We start from the raw sequence: 27,324 nt of genomic DNA on the forward strand, positions 1-27,324 counted from the left end.
GTCGCTGTCCAGCCGCCACTGATGGAGCCAGAAAGCGTGTTAATAAGGTGGCAATGAAAGCAGTCATTGCTCATGGTGGTTCTGTGATTGCGCACCCCGATATCACCTTCAAGGCGGCCGTCCTTTTCAGGGACGATGGTGTGCATCTTTCCCCATTGGGAAATGACACATGGTTAAATTCTGTTGTGTGGGTTTGAAGGTGGGGCTGCAGTTGTGAGTGGATGGTGGCGAGCTTGAGTGCTCAGTGGCAGTTAGGCATTGGTTTATGGTTTGGTTGGTTGAGGGGAAGTGGTTGAGTGCCTGCCCTTGGTAGGTTGAGTGCCTACTATGCTGCTGCTGCAAGGGATTCCGTTAAAGGAATTGGGGGCTAACTATTGCTTGTCCACTCTGTCAAGGGGGCTCGGGCCATAGCAATGAGCTCCTGGTTGCATTTGGGGTGAGGGCAGGTTCCCTGCTCCGCGTAACCCCCAAGTGTATTCCCCCAATCTGACTTTCGCATTGTGCGGAATGTCAGTCTGTCCCCCATGGTGGGGGCAGATAGTCGCAACCAATGCCTAAGCAACCACTCACAAATTTGTATTTCAATAAAGTTGTGGCCAAAATTATGCCAAAAATCTTAAACAAAAAATTCTGTGTGATGTGTGAGTTATTGGGGTGGCCCTGGGGACCTCGACACGCAAGGAACCTGTTATTAAAACTTTCATACAGCATGTATTTAATATTAAAAAGTCGTATATACATGTGGCGTACTGGGTACTGTGGACCCAGGAGCTAGCTTTTCTGCTCCCCCAAAAGCAATCTATCAAAACACGTATATATTAGTGTTGCATGCCACCTAAAGCAATCTCTGAGAGATTCCAGGGGTTCCAGGCACTTACCCAGGGTTTGTGTTTCCTTTGGAATGAGGTACATTGGAGACTCTAGTGTCTTTAGGATTTATGGTTTATTTACATTTATATACAACCTGAGCCTGCGATGGAGGGACTCACAGCATTAACACCCCGAAGAGAGTTTAGCTTCTCCTGTAGCCACAGCCTTTGATTGAAACAGGAATCAAACATTGTTCTATCTCTGGTTCAATCCTGGGTTTTGGCAAATAGTCGCCCCTGTTAGTGGTGCAGCAATCGAGCTTCTGGCATATTTGCCAAGCTAAAAAGATCTGGTATGGTTTCAAATTGGATGGGGGACCACATGTTGAGATTCCTGCATTGCAGGGCGTTGGACTAGATCAGTGTTTTTCAAACTTTTTTGGGCAAAGGCACACTTGTTTCATGCAAAAAATCACGAGGCACACCACCATTAGAAAATGTTAAAAAATTTAACTCTGTGCCTATATTGACTATATATAAAGTAATTCTCTTGAATGGGAATCAAATAAACACAAATCAAATAAACACAAACACTTAACATCAGTGGTGGGATTCAAAAATTTTAGTAACCAGTTCCGACATTCAAGCATGGTTTAATATTTTTTTCTTTAATGGCAAACAAAAACGTTGCGGACCGTTCTCTGCTCAGCTGTGTGCGGAGAGGGAGATGTCAGAGCCCCGCTGCTCTCTATGGGGAATCGGATGAGAGCGGACCGCCTGTCCGCTCTCATCCGATCCCATCCGATCTGATCCCCACCCAGGACGGATGGAAAATAGGGTGGACACAGTCGAAAATTTGACATTATTATTTTTTTAATCTTTCGAATTTTTCAATTTTTCCCACGGCACACCAGGCAACATCTCGCGGCACACTAGTGTGCAGCGGAACAGTGGTTGAAAAACACTGGACTAGATGACCCTCGGGATCCCTTCCAATTCAACAATGATATGATTCTAGCTGACATCACTTTATGCTCAACTCTGGCCTTTCCCCCCTAACAGCCCACCCATTTGTTATCTGGCACAGATCCACTTTTTTCCCATAGAGCTGGAACTAAATATGATGTCGTAGCTCTGTGTTTGCCATCTCAGGCTTAGATTTTAGGCTTTCTCTAGAAGATTTTACAAAGATTCCTCTTTGTTTATCATATTTGTCTAATTTACTCATCTATATAATTTATCACAGATCTGTTTAAGTCACAGGATTGGATTGTTCCTTCGATGGAGTTACATTATGTCCACTTCATAACCAACATTGTCCTGAGAAGATAATTTGAAACAAATAAATAACAGTCATGCTTTGTTATAATGCCACAGAATAGGAAGGCTGGCAATGGATATAAATTCCGTTCTTTTGGGGTTTTTTTTGCAAAACATTGCTGTTCAGCTATGGCAATCATAGCGAGTGCATATTTCAACAAAAACACAAGAAAATCAGAAATGTGCAATTATTCAAATACCCACATCTTTACAGTGGTACCTCGGGTTAAGAACTTAATTCGTTCCAGAGGTCCATTCGTAACCTGAAACTGTTCTTAACCTGAGGTACCACTTTAGCTAATGGGGCCTCCCACTGCCGCTGTGCCGCCACACGATTTCTGTTCTCATCCTGAAGCAAAGTTCTTAACCCGAGGTAATATTTCTGGGTTAGCGGAGTCGGTAACCTGAAGCGTCTGTAACCTGAGGTACCACTGTATTGGCTTATAGGTTCATAGGATTGGGCCCTCAGTAAATAATGCATTTGAAGTATAATTTAGCCGAAGTCATGCTGTGGAAGGGATTCAAGATGTACCAACCGTCCAATCAAAATTAATTTTGGTTTGGCTGAAAACTTATTTTTAAACTTTTTCATTTTGAATATTAAAAATGGGAATACTTACGTAGCATTCTATATATTGAACAAGCGGTATACAACAGAAATGCAGAAATAATTTTAAATGTTCATTCAAGAGGGATTTTTGTAGTTCGGAACTTTGTCATGATTTGGCAGATTCGTGTGGGTTGCCAAAGGCAATGCTAAAAGCGAGCAACATGGAAACTATTTTGCAGAGAGCCGCCTTTAATAGAAATTGTGCCTTCCCCATTTCTCTCCAGGAGGCACCCTTTGCGTCAGTCTTCTTGTGTTCTTAACTCAGTAAAGGCAATAAATTCAGGTGAGCCACTTGAACCTTTTGAGTTGTTTTGATGTCCATCTTTACCCCTAAATCCCCCCCGGCCCCCGACTAAAAGAAGCCGTTTACTGTTTGCAGTAAATGCCATGCCTTTGATTCCTACTTGGCTTTATTTTCCCAAGCTGGAAATTTCATTCCATTCTGTCAGCAGGTAAATAGCCTTAAACCTCTCGTGGTTTTGTCTGAGTAAAGCGGGGCCGAAAAGCATTACATGTGTTCCAAGTTACAAGAGGCAACTCTTGCTGTGTTCAAGTGGGTCTTTCCTCTCATTTTTGCTTCCTATTAAGGGCTCAGCCACAATGAAGCTTTAATCAGCTTCACTGATTTAAACCTAATTTGCACTTGGCCTCAAGGCTAAGGTCCGTAGCACAACTTGAAGGCCTTTCAATCAGATGCCAGAATGAAGTGCCTTAGGTAGATCACACTCTTGTGTTCCAGGCAAAGAAGAAGAACAGGTTCCAAAGATGCTAAGTTAGTTTGTGTGTGTGTCTATACGTGTGGAGAACAAAGCAATTCTTTCTCCTTCATTAATATCTCCTCATTGTTGGTTTTCTACCTGCATTTGTATTTCATCATGTATGTTAACAGATCTTCTGCCCTTCAGTATTTTGTGGCTTCCACTGACGCAAGCTGCTGTTGGACAGAAAATAAAGAATGTGACAGACTAGTGATCTGGTCTACTTTAGCAGTTTGAAAAAGTCTCACTGTCAGTATAATCATTAGATATGTGTTTCCCCCTTTTTCTTATTGAGCTTGAAAAAGGGAATATAAACCTTAAGGGTTCCCCCTCCCCCCCGCATCCCCCTGTCATACACAAAAGAAATGTTTAATGTGTTTCTTTCTCGGAAAATCAGTTATACACTTGTGCTTTCTACTTAAAACACAAATTAGGCATCAAGTTTGAAACTTTATTGTTTAAAGGCATGGTTGTATACTCCTGCTCCCACATTCCCACCCCACGGCCATGGATCAGTGCAGTCTAATGAACGGTATAAAGTCTGTTCAAATTAGTGTGGAATTCCACAGCATCTGCTGAAGAGACGCCTAGAATTCCTCACCAGTGTTTCATATTTGCACCCATCCTGATGGATCTATATTTAGTGCATGCAGCGATACAGAACAGAGGAGACAAACCAGCTCCACATAGATGGCCAAATTTTAAGTAGAACTTAAACCTGAGGGTTGCAGCTAATTTGCACATGCGTGTATATACCCCTTTGCATCAATACAGTGGTAGCTGGGACCATCTCATAAGCAATCAGGATATTTTAGATCATACTTAACAAGACCTAGAGCAAGCATGGTCAATGTGGCATATTTCAGACTCTGTAGACAAAGCTTCCCCGCGACCCAAGTTGGCACTGCCAAAGGATAGGAATGGTCATAAATTACACGTCAAATTAATAAAATGGGCTTTGAAATCAGGACATTTTATAAGTCATGCAACTATAGAGCTGGAAGTGGGGGCAGTACTATTTTGACTAACCCCCTTGAGGCCCCTGGGACTAGAACCCATACAATTAATCCTGATCCATAAATGTGCCAAAAGCAGGAATGTGCAATGTGAACTGTGTTTTGTATGTAGTGAGCAATTAGCTCAAGGTATCTCAAGCAACAGCAAATGAGCTCAATAGCACACTATTTCCTCCATCGCCACATCATTATTTAGAAGGGTTGGGGAGGTGGGATTGAAATGACATGGAGTAATTTGTATTTGTATTCTAGTGTGTTAGAAGCCAGGGTGAGGTGCAGCCACATTTCCCAGTTTTTCCTCTAATCCGCTGTAAGACCTGGAAACATATTTAAAATCAAAATCTCAATATCCTTGTAGATCCGCTAAAAGTCAGTAGGTGGAAGGAATATACCTCTAATTCTCTTTGTAATGCAATAGCCACTTAACAGTGGCATTGAGCGAGTAGTCATGAGTAGGATTGCACTGTTAATGCATTGGCAAGATACAGCAGATAGTGTTCAGTAAAGTCTTACACAGAGTAGGCCTGTTGAAATCAATAGACCTAACTTACCCATGTTCATGCATTTCAATGGGTCTACTCTGAGAAACAGTTGACCTCTACCCTGTGGCAGCATTTTCAGTTAAAGACAAAATGCAAGGGAATTTAACTGTTTTCTAAAAAGACAATGACAGAGGAATGCTGCAAATATGTTTCATGAATGCTGAAACGCAATATATTACTTTTTGTCAGTTTCCTTTTTTATTTTAGGTTTTAAAAAAGACATAGTATAGATTGTGCTTTTAAGGCGCGTAACTGTGGCAAATGTGTTCTTTACAATTCACTTGATAAGGAGGGGGGCGGTTTAAGGGGATTCTGCTGGCCCCCTTTTTTTTGTCTCTCCCCCAATTTATCTAAGCACAGTCAATAGAAAATGTGTGTAGGGAGGGGCAAGCTGAAATGCATGAGATAAGGACAACTCATGCCTTTGATAGTAACACAACAAGTTCCAAAGAGGAAATCTGGATGCGAGCTAAATGTACGAAAGTTTTCTACGCTTATCAGAGACCAACCTCAGAAGTGATTGATGCTTCTGTATCGCAAAGGTTAAGATTGTTCAGCTTTCCGGGACTGGTTGCTATGTGATATGACAATCTGCTCTAATAAATTTGCAAAAGATGCATTGATATTTCCTCCAGGATCGAGCATTTAATTTTCAAGAACCCTCAGTGGATATGACTTCCCAAACTTGTTCACATAGGTCTGACACAACGCTATTGCCACAACACCCGAAACAATGGAAACCAGAGATAACTGGGTGTTAAGTGTGGAACAACATTGCCAGCTTCCACATCTCTTACCAAACTTGCTTATGTGTCAAGGTTCATGGACTGTCAGAGTTTTTGAACTGAGATAACAACTCTGGTGTACACTGACAGGGAATTGGACGATAGTTCAAACACCTCGGGTAGCTCCCAGATCTTGACTCAGATCTTGCTTGTGGATGCAGATTCACTGCAGATGAACCACTGGACACAATGGCAATACATTAGAGTAAACATGCATAGGATTGGGCTGCCGGGGAGTCCATTCATTGGCATTCAGTTATTGATGACTGCAACATTATGTGATGACTTGATGTGTTCGAAAGTGATGTGTACACAGCCCTCCCTCTCCCCCCACTGAGACAGTGGTTCTCAAACTTTTTTTTGTGGGCCAAACTTTTGACTGACCCTCCTTGACCCCCCCATTTTTGTTGTCTGCCACCACAGAGCATTTCCTATCAGAAGAAGAGCAAGTGCTGTTTCCACTACCAATGGGATGTAGCACCCACCCCCTCCTCTTTCCTGAGAAAATCCCTGAATCCCAATTTTATTTAATTTTTTATTCCTTGGTAGATTTACAAAAAGAAAAACACACACAAATAAACCAATTTTCGAAAGGGGCAAGATTAGATGCAGACACACAAAGCATTTTTTAAAAAGTCAATACTCTTTAATAATAACAACAACAACAACAACAACAACTTTTATTTATACCCCGCCCTCCCCGGCCAGAGCCGGGCTCAGGGCGGCTAACACCAATAAATTTTCAGTAAAAACATAAAAAAGGGGAAAAAAACCAATTTAAAATGCAGCCTCATTTTAAAAGTCAAAACCATAAGGGGAGGGAAACATAAGGGTCAGACTGAGTCCAAACCAAAGGCCAGGCGGAACAGCTCTGTCTTGCAGGTCCTGCGGAAAGATGTCAAGTCCCGCAGGGCCCTAGTCTCTAGTGACAGAGTGTTCCACCAACTTGGGGCCAATACTGAAAAGGCCCTGGCCCTCCCTAGTTGAGACCAACCTAGCCACCTTGTGACTTGGGACCCCCAAAATGTTGTCATTTGTGGACCTTAAGGTCCTCCATGGGGCATACCAGGAGAGGCGGTCCCGTAGGTGCTTGGGTCCTAGGCCGCATAGAGCTTTGTGCTCCACTCTGCAACACTCCTCCTTTCTTCCCCCACAACCCTGCCCTTTGCCTGCCCCTCGCAGCCGGTGCATCACCCAGGGCCTGGCCTTGGTGGTTGCAGGCTCTCCAAGGCCAGCAGCAGCAGCCATAGAGAGGCCATGGAGAGGCAATGGGATGCTAGCGCCAGCTCATCCTCCTCCCTAAGCTCGACAGTGGTGATGCTGGCAAGGGAAACAGGGATATTCTGGCCTCAAATTAGAATCCAGGATGGCTTTCGTAATTCTGGGACTGTCCTTGGAGAATCGGGACACTGGGAGGGTAAATTATAATTTGGGGGCACCCTTCCCACATTGGTACACCTGACTCACTATGCAAATGTCAAAGACACATCCTGGGTGCTTGGGGCGATGGGTGGGTAATAAATTGTGGTAATCCTACTACGAATAAAGCTAACAGCAGCATTTCTGATGCAACTACACGGCACATTTTTTATTAGCCACATATCTCCATTCTTTGGTTAAGAGAGGGCATATATTTAACTCGGCACGCAAGAGCCTTCCCAGTCTTGCTGGTGTGGTGAAAGACGGGTTGATTTCAGTGGTTTGGTACACGCAGTGTGCTAAAATATTCATAGTTCACCATTTTGTAATACAGTTAACTCCATAATAAAATATTTCGACGAGAGAGTGACAGTGCGAAGCTTCTGATACAGCTAATGGGTTTGAAGAGGATTCTAATGCATTGAGAAGGGCCTGAGTTGAGTTCTTGTGTGCAAAGGAGGATTATAAAATATAATTATGGAGAGGCAGCAGCAGCAGCAGGCCTGAGGCAGTTCTGCTGATGTATGGGTGCTACAAACAACGTCTTTTGCTGACGAGAATGCCTAGAAATGTTATCCTGGATTGAGTTAATTGTGAGTTGCGCTACCATAAAGGGGTAGGCAACTTGATTCGTTGTTTATTAGTGATGGGGAGTGCACACGCGCATCGCACCAGACCTGGAACAGACCTGTAAATGTCACAAAAAGGGGTGGGGTGGGGGAAGAACAGGTTGCCTGCAGACTTTTAAAATGGTGTTTCAAATATACAAGATTTCACTTAAATGCATGGTGCCTTGGAACGTAACCCCTGAGTAAATTGGGAGTTGCCTGTATAGTTTTCCTGTCTCAAATAACCACAAGTGAGTGGGCTTACATAGTTCAGCAAGAGACCATGTTACAGTGGTACCTCGGGTTACAGACGCTTCAGGTTACAGATGCTTCAGGATACAGACTCTGCTAACCCAGAAATAGTACCTCGGGTTAAGAACTTTGCTTCAGGATGAGAACAGAAATCGCTCGGCGGCGCGGGGTCAGCAGAACGCCCCATTAACTAAAGTGGTACCTCAGGTTAAGAACAGTTTCAGGTTAAGAACGGACCTCCGGAACGAATTAAGTACTTAACCCGAGGAACCACTGTACAGAACATGTCAGTAGCCTGATACTTGGTGCAGCAGAAACAGAAGGTCTGCAGTCAGGAAGAGCAGCGCCATTAACTACAAACCTCCAGATCTAGTCAATACTTGCAAGTGTGTATTGACATATCAAATCAGGGTTCATAGTTAATGTCTCCCATTCAAGCCAGTCTTCTCAAATCTCTTCCTAATCTGTACCATCACCATCTTTTATTTTTAATGTTTTTAATGATCAGGGAAGATATTTATAGGGGATCTTTTCTTCAAGGGCCAAAGTGAATTGAACAGCTTTCAATATCATGCCCTTTGATTGGGGTGGGAAGCTTTGCTGCTCCACCTAAGGCAACTAATTTCACAGGCGCGCTACATGGCGTAGTCAGGATTTATTTTAGGAGGGGACAGGCATTATGTTAGGGGGAGCAGAACTGAGTTATCTGCAATGCAGTTGGTCAGTTAGTTAAGTATTTTTATTTATTTACTTGATGGGGGGCAGCTGCGCCCCCTGGCTATGCCCATGGTGTGCTACCTGTTTTCAGATTGGTCCATTCAAGGAAAGATCACATTTTAAACACTTCAAAATTAACACCTGACTGATGATTTTGTGTGGGGAGGGATTAGCTGTGAACCCAATTTTGATGTACCAATACCCACTTTTAGATGGCAGCACCAAAACCAGGGGAAGTGGCGGAAGACAACAGAAAAAGAGAGAGGCATATGTTCTGTGGGGGATTTGATGTGGGAATGTGTATGCTTAATGGAGCTAGAAACAATCATATAGAATTGCTACAGTAAACAACCACTTTGTGAATAATGAAGTGAAAATGAAAGTGCAGGTTGTTGAGGAAAGAAACTCTTACAGTTTTTCATTTGGAAATAGCATCGCTGTTGGAGGACTGAGTACTCAGATCAAGAACTGCAGAAGCTTTTGAGGAGGGGTGCGTGCACAGAGGAAATATAGCATGATATATAACTGCCAAATTGGAAGGAAAGTTTTTTTTAAAGAAAAAAGAGAAGCATACCAAGAAATGTAAATAATTCATGGCATCCAGCTGGGTTTGAAAGAAAGATCTGAGCGTTTTTGAATCTCATTCTTTCCATAGAAAGAATGAAAGGTTTGTTGTAAATTGTGAGTATCATTGATTTGGATGTAATAAAGCAAGTACTGCAGTGTGTGAATAATGCTGCTGGCTGCAGCTGACCTTGAATATTAGCCATTATCATACTCATCGTGGCTCCAAGGTACCCATTTTGATATTCATGCTCTGAGCACCCCCCCCAAAAGGTACCCCTTTGATCACACTATTCTAAACATGTGTAAGGTTGTGTGGAAAAGGATTGTGCTGCTAAAAAGACAACAAGGAGTCTTGTGGTACCTTAAAGATTAACAAATGTATTATGGCGTGAGCTTTCCTAGACTAGAGAGTCCACTTCATCAGACACATCAACTATTATCCTGAGTTACAGGTATCCACATTTACTTTATTTATTTGAGAAAACTGGAATGCGGGTGGCTCTGTGGGTTAAACCACAGAGCCTAGGACTTGCTGATCAGAAGGTCGGCGGTTCAAATCCCCGTGACAGGGTGAGTTCCCATTGCTTGGTCCCTGCTCCTGCCAATCTAGCAGTTCGAAAGCACATCAAAGTGCAAGTAGATAAATAGGTACCGCTCTGGCGGGAAGGTAAACGGCGTTTCCGTGTGCTGCTCTGGTTCGCCAGAAGCGGCTTAGTCATGCTGGCCACATGACCCAGAAGCTGTACACCGGCTCCCTTGGCCAGTAAAGCGAGATGAGACCTGCAACCCCAGAGTCAGGTCACGACTGGACCTAATGGTCAGGGGTCCCTTTACCTTTAATTATAAATATTATAAATTATAAATATAAGCATCAACACTAAGCCCCTATAACAAAATCCAAAACATCCACAGAAACTCAAAGGCAAAGACATCAACAGAAAAGAGAGCAATCAGGTAAAGCCTTTTTAGACAGCCACATTGCTGCCAGCCTAAAACTGAAGAAGATAAAGAGTATAATGGGAAATAGGGTCTGGGGTGGGAGTAAGGATGTAGTTGGGCTTAGTGTAAAGGACAATAAGTTTGTTTGTTTATTTAAATACTTTCATGCTGCCTGTTGTCTGGGCATTCCAAAGCAGTGTACTGGATATGGAATGGAAGAAAGGAGGGACACTGCCATAGCCTGAATGGTTATTTTCCATTTCATGCATGTGAGCAAGTTTTTATTTCACTTTATTTTGCACCAGCCTGTATCTGAAAGTAACCCAGAACATACTGAAATATGCATTTGTTCTGAACTTCTTAGGGAGATGCCATGACAAGAAAGTTTAATTCCAAGAAGAGGCTTGGGCGGGGGGGAACTGGGAGAATGGTACCTTGTGACAACTTTCCCCAGTTTTAAAAAGTGTCCCTCAAAGCCTGGGGGGCCAGCTCCTAGGGGCCAAGCCTTTTTGGCCTTCCTATATATTTTTTTGGCAGAGGCCGGCCCCTGATGTCCCAAAAGAGTGGAGCCAAAGCTCTGAGTGTGGCATGCCTCCAATGGCTGGTTCTTCTCCTCCTCCTGCCACGGAGTGGAAGGAGGGTCAAAGCAGCCTCCTGGTGGTGGTGGCGCCAAGAGGAGAGGAGGAGGAGCTCTTGGCCATTGAGATGTGCAGTCATGTACCCTGGTACCTCGGGTTAAGAACTTAATTCGTTCTGGAGGTCTGTTCTTAACCTGAAATTGTTCTTAACCTGAGGTACCACTTTAGCTAATGGGGCCTGCTGCCGCCGCTGCACCACCACTGCCCGATTTCTGTTCTCATCCTGAAGCAAAGTTCTTAACCTGAGGTAATATTTCTGGGTTAGCGGAGTCTGTAACCTGAAGCATATGTAACTTGAAGCGTATGTAACCTGAGGTACCACTGTATTTGACTCTGTTCTTGGCTCCTCCTGGGATGTCCTGTCCAGGACATTGCGACATCATACGCACAAGGTCGGGACATAACGCATCCATTGTCTGACACAGACACACACCCCAATCGCCCTCATAAGCACCTCTTCTCAAAGCAGAGTTTAAATATCTGATTTCCTCTGGGGAGTTCCTGTACACAAGTTCTTGTTTTTAGTTTCGAACTTTGGTAGTCAAATTTGAAATTTCATAGGATGCTTATGAAGAGGAATGAGATGCCTTTTTGTGCACTCTAAACATGTTGCAGAAATGATGACAATGATGATAATAATAATAATAGATGCTAGCAATGCTGCTGTGTCTGAGGCTATTCTTTGGAAGTTAGCAGGAGTGATCCCTTTAAAGGCAAAGCTTCCATAGCATTAAATCAAAGCTGCTTGTGAAAATAAAGAAAATCCATTTAATGCAAAGGCAAACCTAAATAAGATCAAGTAGGCAAGTGCCACTGGCACTTTCAAATTACAATCAAATCAGCGAGAGCTATTAAACCAACAGAGGGGAAACAAACAAGTTGCTTTGCCCTACTTTTCCTTGTTAGACATCTAAGAAAGGTCACCGTGAGAAGATTCTCTATAGAATTTTCATGCATAAAGATATCCCCCTCTTAAGGTATTACTTTGTTGGACAGTTTGGCAATGTTATCTCAAGAGGTGGCTAAACCTGTGCCCCCAAAATGGGTGAAATCACACCAAAAGCGACACTTCAGTCTGCCATCTTGATTCAAAATGGTGGGTGGAGTTCAAACATTGACAATGACCACTGCTCCCACCTTGGAAAACCTTGTGTCAAATATGGCGCTATCTCAAGAAGCATCTGAACCTATAGAGAACAAATGGACAAGTGAACAAACCACTTTCCAAAATACATAGTGGATCAAGTAAGCTATCGATCAAAATACGTATAGACATAAGTAAACATAAGAAAGCTAGCTTGGTAAATTTGAGATAAATCCTAAAACTTCTCCTAAAACTTACAACTTTGTTATGAATCATGTTATGTATAGCACATATAATGTTTTTAAAAATATGTGATGGGTTACTTTGCTGCTGCTACCCAATTCAGTCCATTATGTTTCAGCAAGAATACTTTATTGGAGTTTTCATCAGTTCCATTCACCTGCATTTTTATTATCTGGGGTCAGAGAGCTCTCTGCATTACTGGAAGCTCTCTGCTCGCCTGATAAAGGTGTGGATGTGAATGTGCTGCCTCTGCATCGTTTTGTTCCGGAAAGGGTGGTGATCTTGGGTTGCTAGGAGGCCGCATCCATTGTGTGACTATATGGCAGCCTGCTGTTATTACCATCCATAGTTCCTTTTTTGTTCTCATTTCTTATACAGTACATTACAGCATGCTTTGTGCCTCTTAGTGCAAAGCCTGTCATTATTCTTTCTGTGCCACTATCTTATCCGCCTTGCATCTCTGAATGTTATTACCGTTCTGCCATTTTAGTTCAGTCATCTTTTTACCACTATCCTCACAAAAAATGTTAGACTCCCTCTCTTAAACTACTTTTTCATTAATGCTGTGTGTTGAAGGCAAAGGCAGAAACATTGGGTGTCAGTCACAGTGGATGCACAGAATCTGCTACCTCAAAATATGGTGGCCAAGTGAAATCTGCAACAAAACGCCATAGTGTGGAGTGGTCCCATTCTGTGACATTTCCTTTCCCTCTGTGCACCTATTGGTCAGCATTGCACAACCACTGAGCATGCTCAGTCTTCATTGGGCAGTTGCTGTTGTTCCCCATCCTTATGTCTTTCCCCTCCCCAACCACTTTTTTTGTACTTCTGCAAATCTCAGGGTTCCCTCAAGCCAGCCGATACCTTTCCCTCAGGGTCCAACTTTTGACACACACAACCCAGCCCTTGACAGGGTCCTAGAGTCCTCCCATCTCCTTCCCAAAGCTGGGAAAGCACCAACTAGGCTTTGGGAAGGAGGTGGGAGGACTCTAGGACCCTCTCAAGTCGTCACACCTCTTTCCCAAAGCCCAGTGCATCGCTTACCTGGATTTGGGGCGGCAGCACGAGGGCTGGAGGGGGGACATCAAATGTTGTCAAGGACCACCGAAAAAGGCATCCCTAGGGCTGCGTGTTGAACTGCTTTGCCTTATGTGTGCTACTGTTTTGGCTGTATAACTGATGATACAGCCTGAGTGCCAGAAACGGAGGGAACTATGCTTTTACAAGGGAATTCCACAAATTCCTAGATAATCGGTTGAGTGGCAGCTGTAAGCTACAATAGCTAAGTGAAAACTGTGTATTAATCTTACCCTTGATGGTGGAAGCAGAGAAGATGAGATGATCATTACTTCCATCCCCTGCTGGTCAGCTTTCAAGGCTGGCTGCTGATGGAAACTGAATGCAGGGCTTAATGGGTTTTTGCTCCAAACTAGCAAGGCTACTTATTTACTGGTAGCCAATAAATCTTGTCCAGTATGTCACCTGGGTAGTTCCCAAAACAAGTCACTTGGGGTGTGTATTTGTTTCAGAATGAAGGGGTGGGATCAAATGGGAACCATTTAGGAACTAAGATGCTTACAGAAATGGACTTTTGGACTTGATGTTTATTTTCACCTTTAAGGAAGTCTGCAGTGCTGTGGTATCTCTTTTGCACCTCATGTATCTATGAAACATTATCTGCTGGAATGAAAATAATTGTTCCTCTTCAATCCACAAAATTTAGTTTCTATTGAGGAGCCACTCATCATAAGAAGTTGTCACTTCCCTGCAGTCTTCCTGGTGTGTTCTCTCAGCAGACTGGCAAGCCATCTTGGTCTTGAGTCTTGACCATTAATGAAATATAACCTGGTGCCCTGAGCACTTTCAGGTGAAGCCTTCCTTGACTTTAGACTCAGGTATGCTTGGTGTAAGGGACGCGGGTGGCGCTGTGGTCTAAACCACAGAGCCTAGGGCTTGCTGATCAGAAGGTTGGTGGTTCGAATCCCTGCAACGGGGTGAGCTCCCATTGCTCAGTCCCTGCTCCTGTCAACCTAGAAGTTCGAAAGCATGTCAAAGTGCAAGTAGATAAATACCGTATTTTTCGCACCATAGGGCGCACCGGACCATAGAGCGCACCTAGTTTTGGGAGGCGGAAAACAAGAAAAAATTATTCTGAACCCCAGAAGCCAGAACAGCAAGAGGGATCTGGCTTCTGGGATACCGTGTGGCTGTTCTGGCTTCTGGGGTAACCGGGCCAAGCCTCCTCAGGGCAGCGGGATGAAGGCTCCCCCTGCCCAAAGAGGCTGCGCAGGGCTAAAGCAGAAGCCAGGACAGACGCGTCGCTGAAGGGGCACTGCGCCTTCTCTCTCTCTGTGCAGCGCCCCTCTTTCACAGGAAAGGTGCTGCGCAGAGAGGGAGAAGGCACAGCGCCCTTCAGCGAAGCTGGAGAAGGAACAGAAGAAGACCCTTCTGTTCCTCCTCCGGCTTCGCATGACAGGCGCGTCGCTCAAGGGGCGCTGCACCTTCTCTCTCTCTCTGCGCAGCACCTCTCCTTCACAGGAGAGGCGCTGTGCAGAGAGGGAGAAGGCGCAGCGCCCTTCAGCGAAGCTGGAGAAGGAACAGAAGGAGACCCTTCTGTTCCTCCTCTGGCTTCCAGGACAGGTGCGTCGCCGCGAAGCCAAGGAGCCTGCATTCGCTCCATAGGACACACACACATTTCCCCTTCATTTTTGGAGGGGAAAAAGTGCGTCCTATAGAGCAAAAAATACGGTAGGTACCGCTCCGGTGGGAAGGCAAATGGTGTTTCCATGCGCTGCTCTGGTTCGTCAGAAGCGGCTTAGTCATGCTGGCCACATGACCCAGAAGCTGTACGCCGGCTCCCTCGGCCAATAAAGCGAGATGAGTGCCGCAACCCCAGAGTCATCTGCGACTGGACCTAATGGTCAGGGGTCCCTTTACCCTTTACCTTTATGCTTGGTATGCATCTGTGTATATTTGCGTCAAGCCCTTAAAAAAAAACCCAAAGCAAAACAAAGCAACATTGTTTTCTCACTGAAGTGGTAGACATGTGTCTGGACTGTACTCAGTCAGGCTGTGTAAGGTGAAGCCCATGTGACTGAGTGCTCATCCATACAAATATAATACATATTTCTCTGTCTTTCTGTCTGTCTGTCTGTCTGTCTGTCTGTCTGTCTGTCTCTCTCTGTGTGTGTATGTGTACATATTCTTGCACAAAATAAGCTAACAGCCTTCTCCCTTGATAGCTAGCCTTGTATGGAGAAGCATCCAATCATGTTGAGATTAGACTGGATGATCTTTGGGGTCCCTTCCAACTCTACAATTCTATGATTCCATGTCAGCCTTCTATCTACAGCTAGGAGTAGTACAGCTGGGGTGTGTGGCAGGGGGAATGTCAAGTTTGGATTCACTCAGTTTCTCTTTTTTCCAATCTTAGTTTATTTCTCCATATTTCCACATTAGTTTGAATTTTTTAAAATACAAAAAAAAAGGGTACTCAAGAAAATGCACCAGAATTTTAGTGTGAATTTCTCCTAATATACACATTTTGGTACACAACTTCTCATATGCTTTGCATTTTTGCAATGCAACTTCACCTAATATAATGTGTTTTTTTGTATGTTGTAGTTTGCCAATATATGCATTTACATGCACACTTGACCCTAGCATATGCATTTTTGTGCACGTGTCTTAGCTGGCAAACTGCATTGCAAAATTTGGAGACTTGCGCATTTCAAACAGTGACTGTGGTTCAGTGCTTATTTTGTTTTGGAAAGGAGGAATTTGGTAAGTTTGCCCTTGAACCTGAACGGAATTGAGTTTCTCTCCCATCCCTAGGTTCAGCCCAGGAACAGGTTTATCACTTCGGTGAGAGTAAAGTGGAAGAGAGGGTATGATAGTCTGCCATCTCAACTGACAGGCTTCTCTTGGATTATGATGTCACTGAGGCAGCCTGTCACTCATCGACACTTAGCACTGTGCCTTGATAATGGCTTTGGGTAGCTGTAAATCTATCTCCTTACTCCTGTAAAGGACTATTGTGTTATCTCTTTCACTGAGTGTATTTATAGGGGCTTAAAGAAATAGAAAACACACACACTGCAAGTGATTGGCCTGGGGCTATCTTGGCACTTCGGAGAGCAAAAGAACATTCGCTCATCTTGTGGCCACTACAAGATGCGTTTGCTTTTGCCTTTTGACAAATATGTGTCAGTTAAAGTCCGAAAAGGGAGAATCACTTAATGGTGTGGGCAGCTTAGGTAACAGTGGCTGCTGATGTCTCAGACACTTTCTGGAGCCTGGTAGCATTTGAAAAGAGACCCAAAATGAGGGAGGTTGCTGGTCTTTCTTTTGGAGATCAACCTAGATTATTCAGTTTCTTTAAAACTGATATAATAAAGTGTTGGACTGACATTCTGCAGCAGCAAACCAGGTTTCCGACCATGTAGACTGGCCACCAACGCGCACAGCTTTAAAGGGAGATTAGGCGAATTCATGGCAGATAAGGCTATCTCTGGCTACAACCTGCAGTGTAAGAGGCAGCTTTTATCTGAATGTTAGTTGCTGGGGATCATGACAGAGAGTGCTCTCTTCACAGGTGGCCCATCCCATTTTGCCACCTGAGGCAAAACAGGAATTGCCACTTCCTGCCCCCACCATACCCCCCACTTCTGCCAGCATCCCCATCCCCACCATGCCCTGTTCTCACCAAACTAAGTTGGAGCCAGTGTGCTCCTCAAAATGTTGCCACTTGTCTTCTCCCCACCAGGGTGGCGGGAGGGGATGACAGAATACCCACTGTCACGACAGGAAGCAGCAGGGCAAGCACTTTTGCTACCCAAGGCAAGCACTTCAACCTGCCTAATAGGCGGGCCGGCTCTGGCTGTTTGGCTCCTCCCATTTATCACTGTGAGAACAGGGCACAGGACGCGGTGGTGTTTGGCCTGAGCACAAGACTATTGCATTCATGTCCTGCTTGTTGTCTTCCCATAGCTATCTGGTTAGCTACTGGGGGAACAGAATGCTGGACTAGATGGGCCTTTAGTCTGATCCAAGTGGGATCTTCTAACTTTTGTATGATCAACATTGTGGCGGTCCTTTAAAAAAAGCTGTCTGTTACCACAGGGAGAAGTAGCTGCGCTGGATTTTAATTCCATTTTACCAGATCTATTCTAAGCAATCTGAATCCTGAAAAAGAACTGTTGCTTCACTGAGAAGCAAATTAACTGTTCTTTCTCATAACTAGGTGACCTGCATATTAAGATTCTATTGGGGTTTAAAGGACTAGTCACTACTTCAAGCATTCTGGTATTTATACCACTGCTTTGTTTTTGCTTCAAACACTCTGTACGGATCAGAAATCTTTTCCTTTCCTTCCAGTGTCCAGGCTGTGAGTGCCATTGTTCATGTAGATAAAAAAAAAAAAAATACCACACACACTTATAATTGAACTCACTGTCCTTTCACACAAATGTCCACACCTGGCTACCTAAAGCCTTTTTCATTTCCGCAGACTATATATATATATATTTAGGAAAGTAATTTTGTTGTTGCTATTGTTAAACAACTGAGAGTCAGAAATCCTGGCCAGTCTACTGCAAATCCATCCAGAGATCCAATCATAGATCTATCTTCTGCCCACTCCTTCACCAAAGTACCTTTTCTGTCCTTGTTAACGAGGAATATTTTTAATTAAAAATAAAAAGACAGCATGGGAGCTTGCTTGCCTGTAGCATTCACACAGCTTCACTAATTTTGAAAAATTCAGAATAGAGTTTTGCCACTTTAGAGATAATCCATGAAAGCTCTTTTCCTGTAGATGGCAATAAATCATGCCCTCCACTAAAAGCTTGGATGTCACTGGAAATTTATTGCACAGAGCTGGTAGTGGACTTAAAAGCCATTTCACATGTCTTATTACTTCAGTCATCTAATTTATGAGTTTCAGCCACCATTGTAGTTGGAAAAGTGTTTTCCTTCATCTGGATAATATGATCTCTGCATTTTCATTTCATTTTCTTTCTTGGCCTGGATCATTCACTTTTCTTATAATTGCAACAGCATCAAGGCAGCAGTTTCAGATATGAAACGGAAAGAAAAGTCCCCCCTGAAGACAGGATAGTAGAGGTGGGCTGGGCACTTCTAGCTTGTAGTTGCACTTGTCACAAGGTCTTGTGCTTACCATAAGCTGAAAAAGTTTGCCCTGGGGTTAGGAGAAGACGTCATGAGCTCCTATATCTGCATGCAAGGGAAAAAGAAGACAACCTATTAAAACACAGGTGAGGTAAGCCTAAGTAACACATTTAACACAATAAATGGTGAGATGCTGGTGATCGTGATGCTACGGTTGTAGCAGAGCTACTTCATATGGGCATCGTAAAAACCAGCTCAAGTCTGAAAATTAGTTTTCAGAAAGTTGTGTTGCAACTAAGGACCAAACTGGACATGGCATCAAACTGGTGCCAGTAGGATATTTCCTCTCAATGTAAGGTAATTTATTAATTCAAATAACGCTTAGTTGCCAAGGTGGCTTCTAAATGGTTTACATGTAGCAATCATAAGTTGTGATAATACTAACAATCACTCGAATGAGTTTGGATCTAGTCAGTGCCTGGATAAGAGACTGACTGGGAACTCCAGATACCTAACCTTGAGTTCCATGATGGAAGAAAGGAACAACATAGCATAGATAGAGTTTTTGCAAAGACTGATGTGCCCTCACAGTCTTCATTATTTTTAGGTGTGCTTCATAACAAAATTAAGGGTGGAGGCTCAGGGACTGCATACAGTTCTTCATTCCTCTTTGTTTGGCCCTCAGTACTCTACCCGGCCATGGCTGCCTCCAGACCAGGGGTCAGCAAACTTTTTCAGCAGGGGGCCGGTCCACTGTCCCTCAGACCTTGTGGAGGGCCGGACTATATGTTGCCATGATAATGACCCACATTTTTGGCAAAAGCCCTTATTGGGACCAACCCCAACGTTGCCCAAAGGTGATTATTTTTTTTGGGGGGGGGGAGTTTCCCTCAAACACCCACGCTGCTTCCTTTGTGTTTTACGCATTGACAGTTATTATTTCTCTCGTAAGGCGGGGGAAAGAGAGGTAAGCGCGCCATTCCTGTCAGCCCTGGAGAGCATGTGTGCATGCATGGGTGAAGGGAAAAGCCGTTGACCACGCTAAGTCAGGCCAGCGCTGCTCAAGCAAAAACGTTCTTTTACTCACATGAGGGAAGACGAGGCAGCGGCTATTTACCTTTCCATGGCTCACACCGTGTAGCTAATGAGCGCCCCCCCCCCAGCAGAACTGCTTTGGCATGCAGCCACCCAGGCGCTCCCTGCTTCCTCTGGTGGGGAACACCGCCACCACAGACACCGGCGGGCATCGCTCCCGAGGTGCCTCCGAGCCCCTGCCACTGCAACTGCCCTCCCTGAGGTCAGTCACTGGCAGCTCCATGGTGGAAATCTGAACTGTGGCTCCTTTTCCCTCTTCCCCACCCCGGATGGAGAAGGGGTTTTGTCTTGAGCAGCCACCTGCCTCACTTTTGACCCCCAAGCCCAGATGAGTCACAAAAACCATAATGCGTGCACGCTATGCCAGCTGCGTGGATTCCCGGACCATCCGTGGGCCGCATCTAGAAGGCAGTTGGGCCTGATCCAGCCCGTGGGCCTTAGTTTGCTGACCCATGCTCCAGACTATACCTCTCACTGGTGATTTACCTGGCTGGAATGTATTGAGCTGTGGCCGTGCCTCTTGCTTGCCTGGACGAAGGGCAGAGAGTGGGGTGTGTTTATGTAAAGCAATGGGGTCAATGTGAAGTAATGGACAAGAACTGAAAGCACATGTATGTCCTGAAGTTTAACACTGGAATTCTTCAAATCCCGATCACCTCATGACGTGAATCCAACAGGAAACTAAGAAGAAGCCAGGCAAAGAAAAGGAAAATGACAATCTCACAAAAGCTAAAGAAGACAGACTTTTAAATCTGGGGATGAGCTGATTCTGTCTTTTGGGACTCTTCCTTTATGATTCTAATGCTGTTTGAAAAGTCAGTGCTATAATCCAGAACCCAGCACTCAAAGTCCCAAGGTGACGTATACTAATGAGAACTGCTTAGGTTTTTAATAGCTTCTCATTGATTTCAATTTCAGAACAATGCATAATAATAGCACCGAGATACAAACAGATGACTTAAATATAATGAAATAAAATTAATGAATAGCAGCACATGCCACACTTTCTACATGATTGTTGCTTTTTAATATATGAACGGCACAAATTCAGCTGTAATACTGAACTCCACTAAAGCCGAACTAAGTTTCAAAGTTCAAATGTATTGTCAGGAGACCGTAAGTCATAAGACATAGTCTGTATTGTAAATTGCTTTTGAAATTCAGTCAACAAAGCAAGTATAATATCTGCACGAGAGTCATTGCCATTATTCATCTTTAGAATTGTCAACTGTCATGGAGGCACCCTAGAACACGTGGTGGGTGACGACGACATGAATGGAGAGTAGAGTTAATGTATTCATGCACACCCTTGCTCCTCGTATGTTGATTTAAGCCAATTTCATAATGCCTGAATAGGGTGTAACCCACAAATACTTCCTAGTAAGTCGGTATAGGATTGCAGTCTTAGTCTGGATACAACCAGTTAGAGCCAGTGTGATGTAGTGGCATAAGTGCCAGTCTAGGACCTGGGAGACTGCTGAGCCATGAAGCTTATTGGGTGAACTTTGGCCAGTCACGGTCTCTGAGCTTAACCTGCCCCACATGGTTGTTGTGAGGATAGTTTCCCCCCTTCCCATTCTATCTATTTGTTTATTTCATTTTTTAAAAACCCACTGCTGGATTGTAATAAAACTCATGACAGTTTACAAATAGAATAAAATAATAAAATAATCAGGAAAAAACAGAAACAACTATATGCCGCCTTGAGCTTCTTGAAGGAAATGTCGGATAGAAAACAAATAAATTACTACCACTTCTTCTTCTTCTTCTTCTTCTTCTTCTTCTACTACTACTACTACTATTACTTATCATCACCATCATAAAAATGTGCATAGCTTCATCTTTTGTTGTTCCCTTGGTCATGCCACTGTGACAGATAATTGGGAGAGATGGGCAGATTACTGGGAACTGGTGTTTTTCCTGCTTTCTTGATGGAATGGGATGAATGAGAATGCCGGTCAGGATGGGTCAGAGGTGGTAAGCAAAAGAAGGTGGGCATTTTGGAAGAGGATAAGTGAAGGGAAATCCAGCATCCCAAATGCCAGCACAGGATGATGTTTCACACTTAATAGCATGCCGATCACCTAGACATACTTGTCTGAAGTGTGCACTTGTGTAATTAACACCAGGCACTTCAAAACGTAGATAAATTCAGCGACAAGAGCCCTGTTAAGTGCAGAGTAGACCCACGAAGGGCAAGAAAATCTAAAAGCCACACAGCAAATAAATTATTGCCCTCAATAGCCAGCACACTAGTCTTAATTCTGTCTTGCAGCAAGGATAAACAAGATGTAGGGGAAACCTCAAAACAGAGAAATGACATCTTTGCAACCAGGAGAAACATGAAAGTGTGAAAATATGATGCGTGTGACCTGACAGAAGTTCGGAGGGCCAGAGGCCTGGAGGACTGCATTCAGACTCCAGACTTGAGCTTCCCTGTTCCTGCTCTAGCCACTACACTAATGTCATCTTCTGTATGCAAACTGTTGTGTTTTCCTTTGGCATTAGGAAGCACCATGCATTTTGGTTTCTCCACTGGCACGAAGCCACAGTTTTAAAAACAATGTGGGTCTATACAAATCAGCCCTGCATTCATTGGTGAGCTGGTGGCACCTAATTTCAGCTTCAAAACAGGGAGCATAGCCCAAGGTAAAATGAGTTCTATACATGATTATTTACTGTCTCTCGGCACTCCACCCCCAACATTTAATTAGACTCCGAGACAGGCACAGAGGCATTATATACTACACAATATGTGTTGTTGTAGCTTGTTTACTTTAATGATAAGGATTCTGTGTTGAGTTCAGTTAATTGGTATCAAAAAAGGAAATGTCTGGACTGAACAAAACTGATGTGACTGAGCTACATCGCCTTTATTTCTCCAAATGTCTCTGGATTTCTGAGCCAAGACGTGGTATGGTTTGCAATATTGCAGGCAAGAAAAGAAAAGAAAAAACACCCTCATGGCTATTCTTCTTTCTTTAGCACAGGAGGTATCAAATCTCTTCAGCAGCAATCTTCCATTTTTTAAGAAATAAATTTTAAGCTACTTAAAAAAAAATAATCAGACAGACAATAGGAAAGAAGTAGCTACGAAGTTACTGTGACAGGTCTGATTTTGGTCCACACTAGTGAGGAAAGGACTGAGCAATCAATCACTTTCCCATATAAAGGGTTCAGAGGTTTATGGATGTGGAACACCTGTCCTGGACAGGACTGTGCTTCCCTTTAAAGAGGATGTTCACAGCTTGGGGGTGCTGTTAGACCCTTAACACTGGATGTTCAGTTAGCATCTGTTCAGGTGTGACAGAAGACGTATTTCACCAGCTTGGGCTACTGCATCAGTTGCAGCTCTTCCCAAACAGAAATTGCCTTCCACAGTTACTAATGTTCAGGGAGCATCCAGGTTAGATTGCTGCAATGCCTTATGCATGAGGTTGCCTTGGAGACTATGCGGATACTTCAGAAAGTCCAGAGAAAAGAAGCTGTTTTGTTAACTGGGGTGTGCCAGTTTCATCAGAGTGGCAATTGGGGAGAGGGTCTTCTCTACTGTTGTAAACCCTTACCAAATATGTTTATGGGGCACCAAGATTGCTAGCACCCAGGTGTCAAATTAAGATTGCTTTATGTCCCCAGGCTTTTAATGGTTGGACTCTGGCTCCACTTTAACTTTTTACTGTTCTGTTGCTTTATTATTTTATTGCTCTTGTTCTGGTTTTTTTTTTAATTGGCTGCTGTTTTATTGTTTCCGCTATTGCAGCCACCAGTTGTGTCTACCCTCTGCTGGTTTGTTCCAATATTTCTGGCCAACACTTTTTAAAAAATACAGAGTTATTGCTTGTTATAATGGCTTTAATGCAGATTTCTTAATTGCAATCTTACTGATTTTTAGCTGTGAACCACTTTGAGGACTTCCAAGTGAGAAAGCAACATACAAATATTTTAAATAAAACATACCTAATACCTCGATAGCCAAATATCAGCAGATGAAAAACAAGCATAATGCCATTGAGCATCATGGCACTTTGGTAATACTGAAGTAGGATAAAGTTTAACGCACCTACAAAGTGTGTACATCCAGCTGTATTCTGACAAGGCCAGGACATGTTCAAAGAAACTGGGGCTTATAATAGTTCCTTCTGCCTAAGCAAAAGCCCTTTCTTCTTCTTCCTTAAGGTAGAGCAGTAGGGCTCATACAGGAGTGCATCTGGGCAAATTTCCCAGGTCAACTGTTTGCTGCAGAGCAAGCTCATCCTTCTTCATTACAATGCAGTCCCAGAGGCCTGCTGCACAACAACAGACATAACAAGATATTAAGGTGCACCAGACCTGAGAACAAACTGCCCACTTGCTAATATACTGAAGACATAGACACATAGTGGATTCCACCTGAGTCCTTATGCTCCACCTTGATAACCAAGATCTTCTAATGAGGCACCTTTTGTTGGTCCCCCATGCCCCTAGGCCTTCACTGGGGATCAAGCCTTTGGTGTGGCAGGCAGTGCTGTATGGAAGTCCTTCCGCTTAGAAGTTTGGCAGGAGAAATCTCTGCTTTCCTCAGGACAACTTTTTAAAATGGTACCATTCAAAGAGGCCTTTGGAATTTGGGTGCTAAATGGTCCCTTCAGGTGACTGTATGTGGTATCTCTGCATCTCCTTAAAGCTTAAGGTATGACAGCATCTAAGAAATGCCTTAGTCTTCCCTAGAGAAATCCAGCTTTCCTTCATCTTATTTACACCAATTCATTAGAATTAACTTCAACTGATTCCCACGCCCCTTACACACAACTGGGGGGAAATTAGCTGGTAATTAATACTTTTATTTCTGGGCATTCTTCAACAGCCCGAGTTAACTGACAGACACTGCCAAGCTGGCAGGCCAAATTTTTACTTCTGCAATGCATACATTTGAAGTAGTCTGCTGTTCTCATTGAGGGTTTTTTCCCAGGCATTCAGACTGGGCATATGAGGGCAAAAGTATGTATAACAGGTTTGGGGAAACTGGGGCAGAAAGAAAATGTGTGTCTATATACCCCAGGGTATTCAAGTCTCTGGAACATAATTATCTGCCCAGGTCAGGGGTTATCAACATGACTCTTTCCAGATGTCATTGGACTCCAACTCCCATCAGCCCTAGCTCAGCATGGCCAATGATCAGAGGTGATGGGAGTTGTAGTCCAGCAACATCTGGAGAGCCACAGTTTCCCCATCCCTAGCATAGAGGGATGGGGGCATGCACATCGACTATCCCGCCTGTCATATTTGTGTGTTTATTATTTATTTGAAGTTTAGTGTGGAGACCTGAAGAGGACTTGTTAGCATGTCTCCTCATGATCATGCGTTTTGCTTAGGAATCCTGCCAGTAAAACAAAGAGCAAAACAGAAGCTGCCAATTCCAGCTTCAGTTAAGACAACTTCGATAAGTCTGAAATGGACTCACTAGTTTATGAGCTAATATGGCTGTCCTTTGGATACATATGTTTCAATCACATAAGCTGTGCTTTCCCCTTCAGAAAGCTGGGGAAAATGGGTGGAACAGTCTGCCTGCAAAAATCGTTTGGTTTCCAGTCTACAGGTATAATTTTTAAAAGGTAATATTATGGCAGGAAAACTATCTCTTTCCACCCCACTCCTCTTTTGTCTATGGATTAATAGCAGGGATGTTATTTCTGGTGGGTGAACTATGCAGAGCCAGTAAATTTCTGTACAGAAAATAATGAGCAAAGATGTGTGGTTGAAAAATGTCCTGAAAAAATCTGTATTTGGGAAGACGAGGGTTGTTACACCTGAACACAGAGTGGGAATGCATTGAGTTTATGAACGTTTGAGACTTCAGATAACAGGAGAGACTTTTCTGTGACTAGGAGCATCACCCTGTGCATGTCTACTCAGAAGCGAGTCCCAGTGACAGCAATGGCATCTGTCCCCAGGTAATTGTGTTTGCAGACTTCAGTGGGGTTTACAAGTACCCGTGTGTAGGATTACTGTGTTGTAGCATTATGTCCTAGCTTGCACCCATCCTTGAGGCAATTGGCCCCTGTTGGAGTAGGAAAGCAGCCCTGGCTGGACCTTTGGTCTGACCCAGCCTGGTAATCTTGTATATTCTTGTTCTATTCAATCTTACATTTCTTATGGTACAACTCTTTTCCCCCTACTCCCCCATTTCAACTTTAAAATTATCTGCAAGAAATCAGTCTGAAGCAAAATGAGGGAAAGCTGCTATTTTTGTTTGGATGTATTTTTCCCCCCCTTAAAAAATATATATCTGGCAATTATGGTTTAATTGGATAAAACGTAATTGCTCCTATTTTAATCTGGATTAAGAAGCAGCTTTTATGTATCTTGATTGATAGAGAGAAGAGAATGGCCCCTTTGCTTTCCTTGATCTAGATTGCATTGTCTCATTAAAATACTCCTTTCCTGTAATCACCATTTCACAGTTCAGTCATCTCCAGATACTGTGAAACAGCTGTGCAAAGGTCAAGTACAAGAGGGCAATGTGAAAAGAAAATCACAGCTCCCAGGGTTTCTAACCACCCTGTTAACAAATTTACTGACATGGGGCATAATTTTTACTGACGCTGCCCATTTTTTTACTGACACTGATTCTTAGGGCTCCAGAGGGAGCAAGTACTGACATCTCTCTTGACTTTAAAAAGCTCATTGCTGAAATGGAGCAGTTTTAGGTGAAGATTTACATACTGCTGCTACGTGTTTTTCAGCAGAGGGGTTGTGCTTTTCTGAAGTTGTGTCAATCACAAAGCATCTTGGAGATATCCTCAACTGCGAAGGGTATGTTGAACAGCGAGGACTGATAGTGAAATGCTAAGAGGACAAAAGGTTACAGCCCAGCTGCATTGCCACATCACAAAGTTCCTGCTTGGAAGGCACTTCCACTGGAGTATTTACCAGATGATGCTAATGAGATTGGTATATACTCAGTGGTGGTGTGGTCTTTGTGGGAGTTGAAAACCCATTACTATTTCTGCAACAGGGGCCCTACATCAAGCATCCTAGAGCCATGAAAGTAGAGCATTTAGGAACACAAAAAATGCAAGCTGCTTAAATTTCAAGAGAATGATGTGCAAGTTCTGTTTTGTACAATGGAATTTAATGGAAGACACAACTTAAAGTCACTCCAAATCATTTGCACAGAAAATACCGGTAATAGATCTAGCCGAAAGGTAGCACTGGGAGATATTATGACCTTCAGAGAGTTTGTAAGTAAACCATTTTTAACTTACCAAACGTGTGGTCTTTTTCTAGTATGCTAGTGAAAGAGGGAGCTATTTTGGAACTCACAAGGACATATTTTAATGGTCCAACAGCCAAATTTCCATGCTTAATTTTGTTGCATGTTTTGTGATTTTAAATCTCTGCTGGGGTTCTTTCACCCAACTTGGATCTCGGCATCTATTTTTTCCCCTTGCTACTAACATTATCACACTTCAAGACCACATTCCGGCTGGGGGAAAACTCAGGAAGGTTGTGAAGAGGGGTGGTGAAAAGTGTGTTCTTGGAAAGGGTCTGTTGCCTGGGGAGGGTCCCCAAGGCTTGGACGAGAAGTTCCAAATGCCTTTTTTAAGATGAGGTGGCAGAGGGCTTTATCCTTCTTTCCGAGGAGAAACAAAAATGGCAGTCACGTCATAAAGCTGCGTCACTTCCACTTGGCCATTCTGCAGCACACGGGGATGCCTAGAGGTAACCTTGACTGCAGCACTGCTGCCACCAGAAGTGCTAGCAAAGCCCCCCACCCCTGGTTAAGAAAGAAGGGGAAAAGGACAACACCGTGA

At 43.6% G+C, this 27,324-nt stretch overlaps 1 long non-coding RNA gene across 1 annotated transcript in view; it reads right to left on the reverse strand.

The window, feature by feature from the left end:
* Window positions 1-1,251: 1,251 nt before the first annotated feature.
* LOC308482322 overlaps window positions 1,252-27,324 on the reverse strand; it is a 158,873-nt gene continuing 132,800 nt past the window's right edge. Inside the window, exon 2 of the long non-coding RNA XR_013989216.1 lies at window positions 1,252-1,339. This is a non-coding gene — a long non-coding RNA (uncharacterized lncRNA). The remainder of the gene's footprint in view (window positions 1,340-27,324) is intronic.

The sequence above is a fragment of the Podarcis pityusensis genome (genome assembly GCF_964106645.2).
Source record: "Podarcis pityusensis genome assembly, chromosome: 7".
Taxonomy (NCBI): Eukaryota; Metazoa; Chordata; class Lepidosauria; order Squamata; family Lacertidae; genus Podarcis; species Podarcis pityusensis.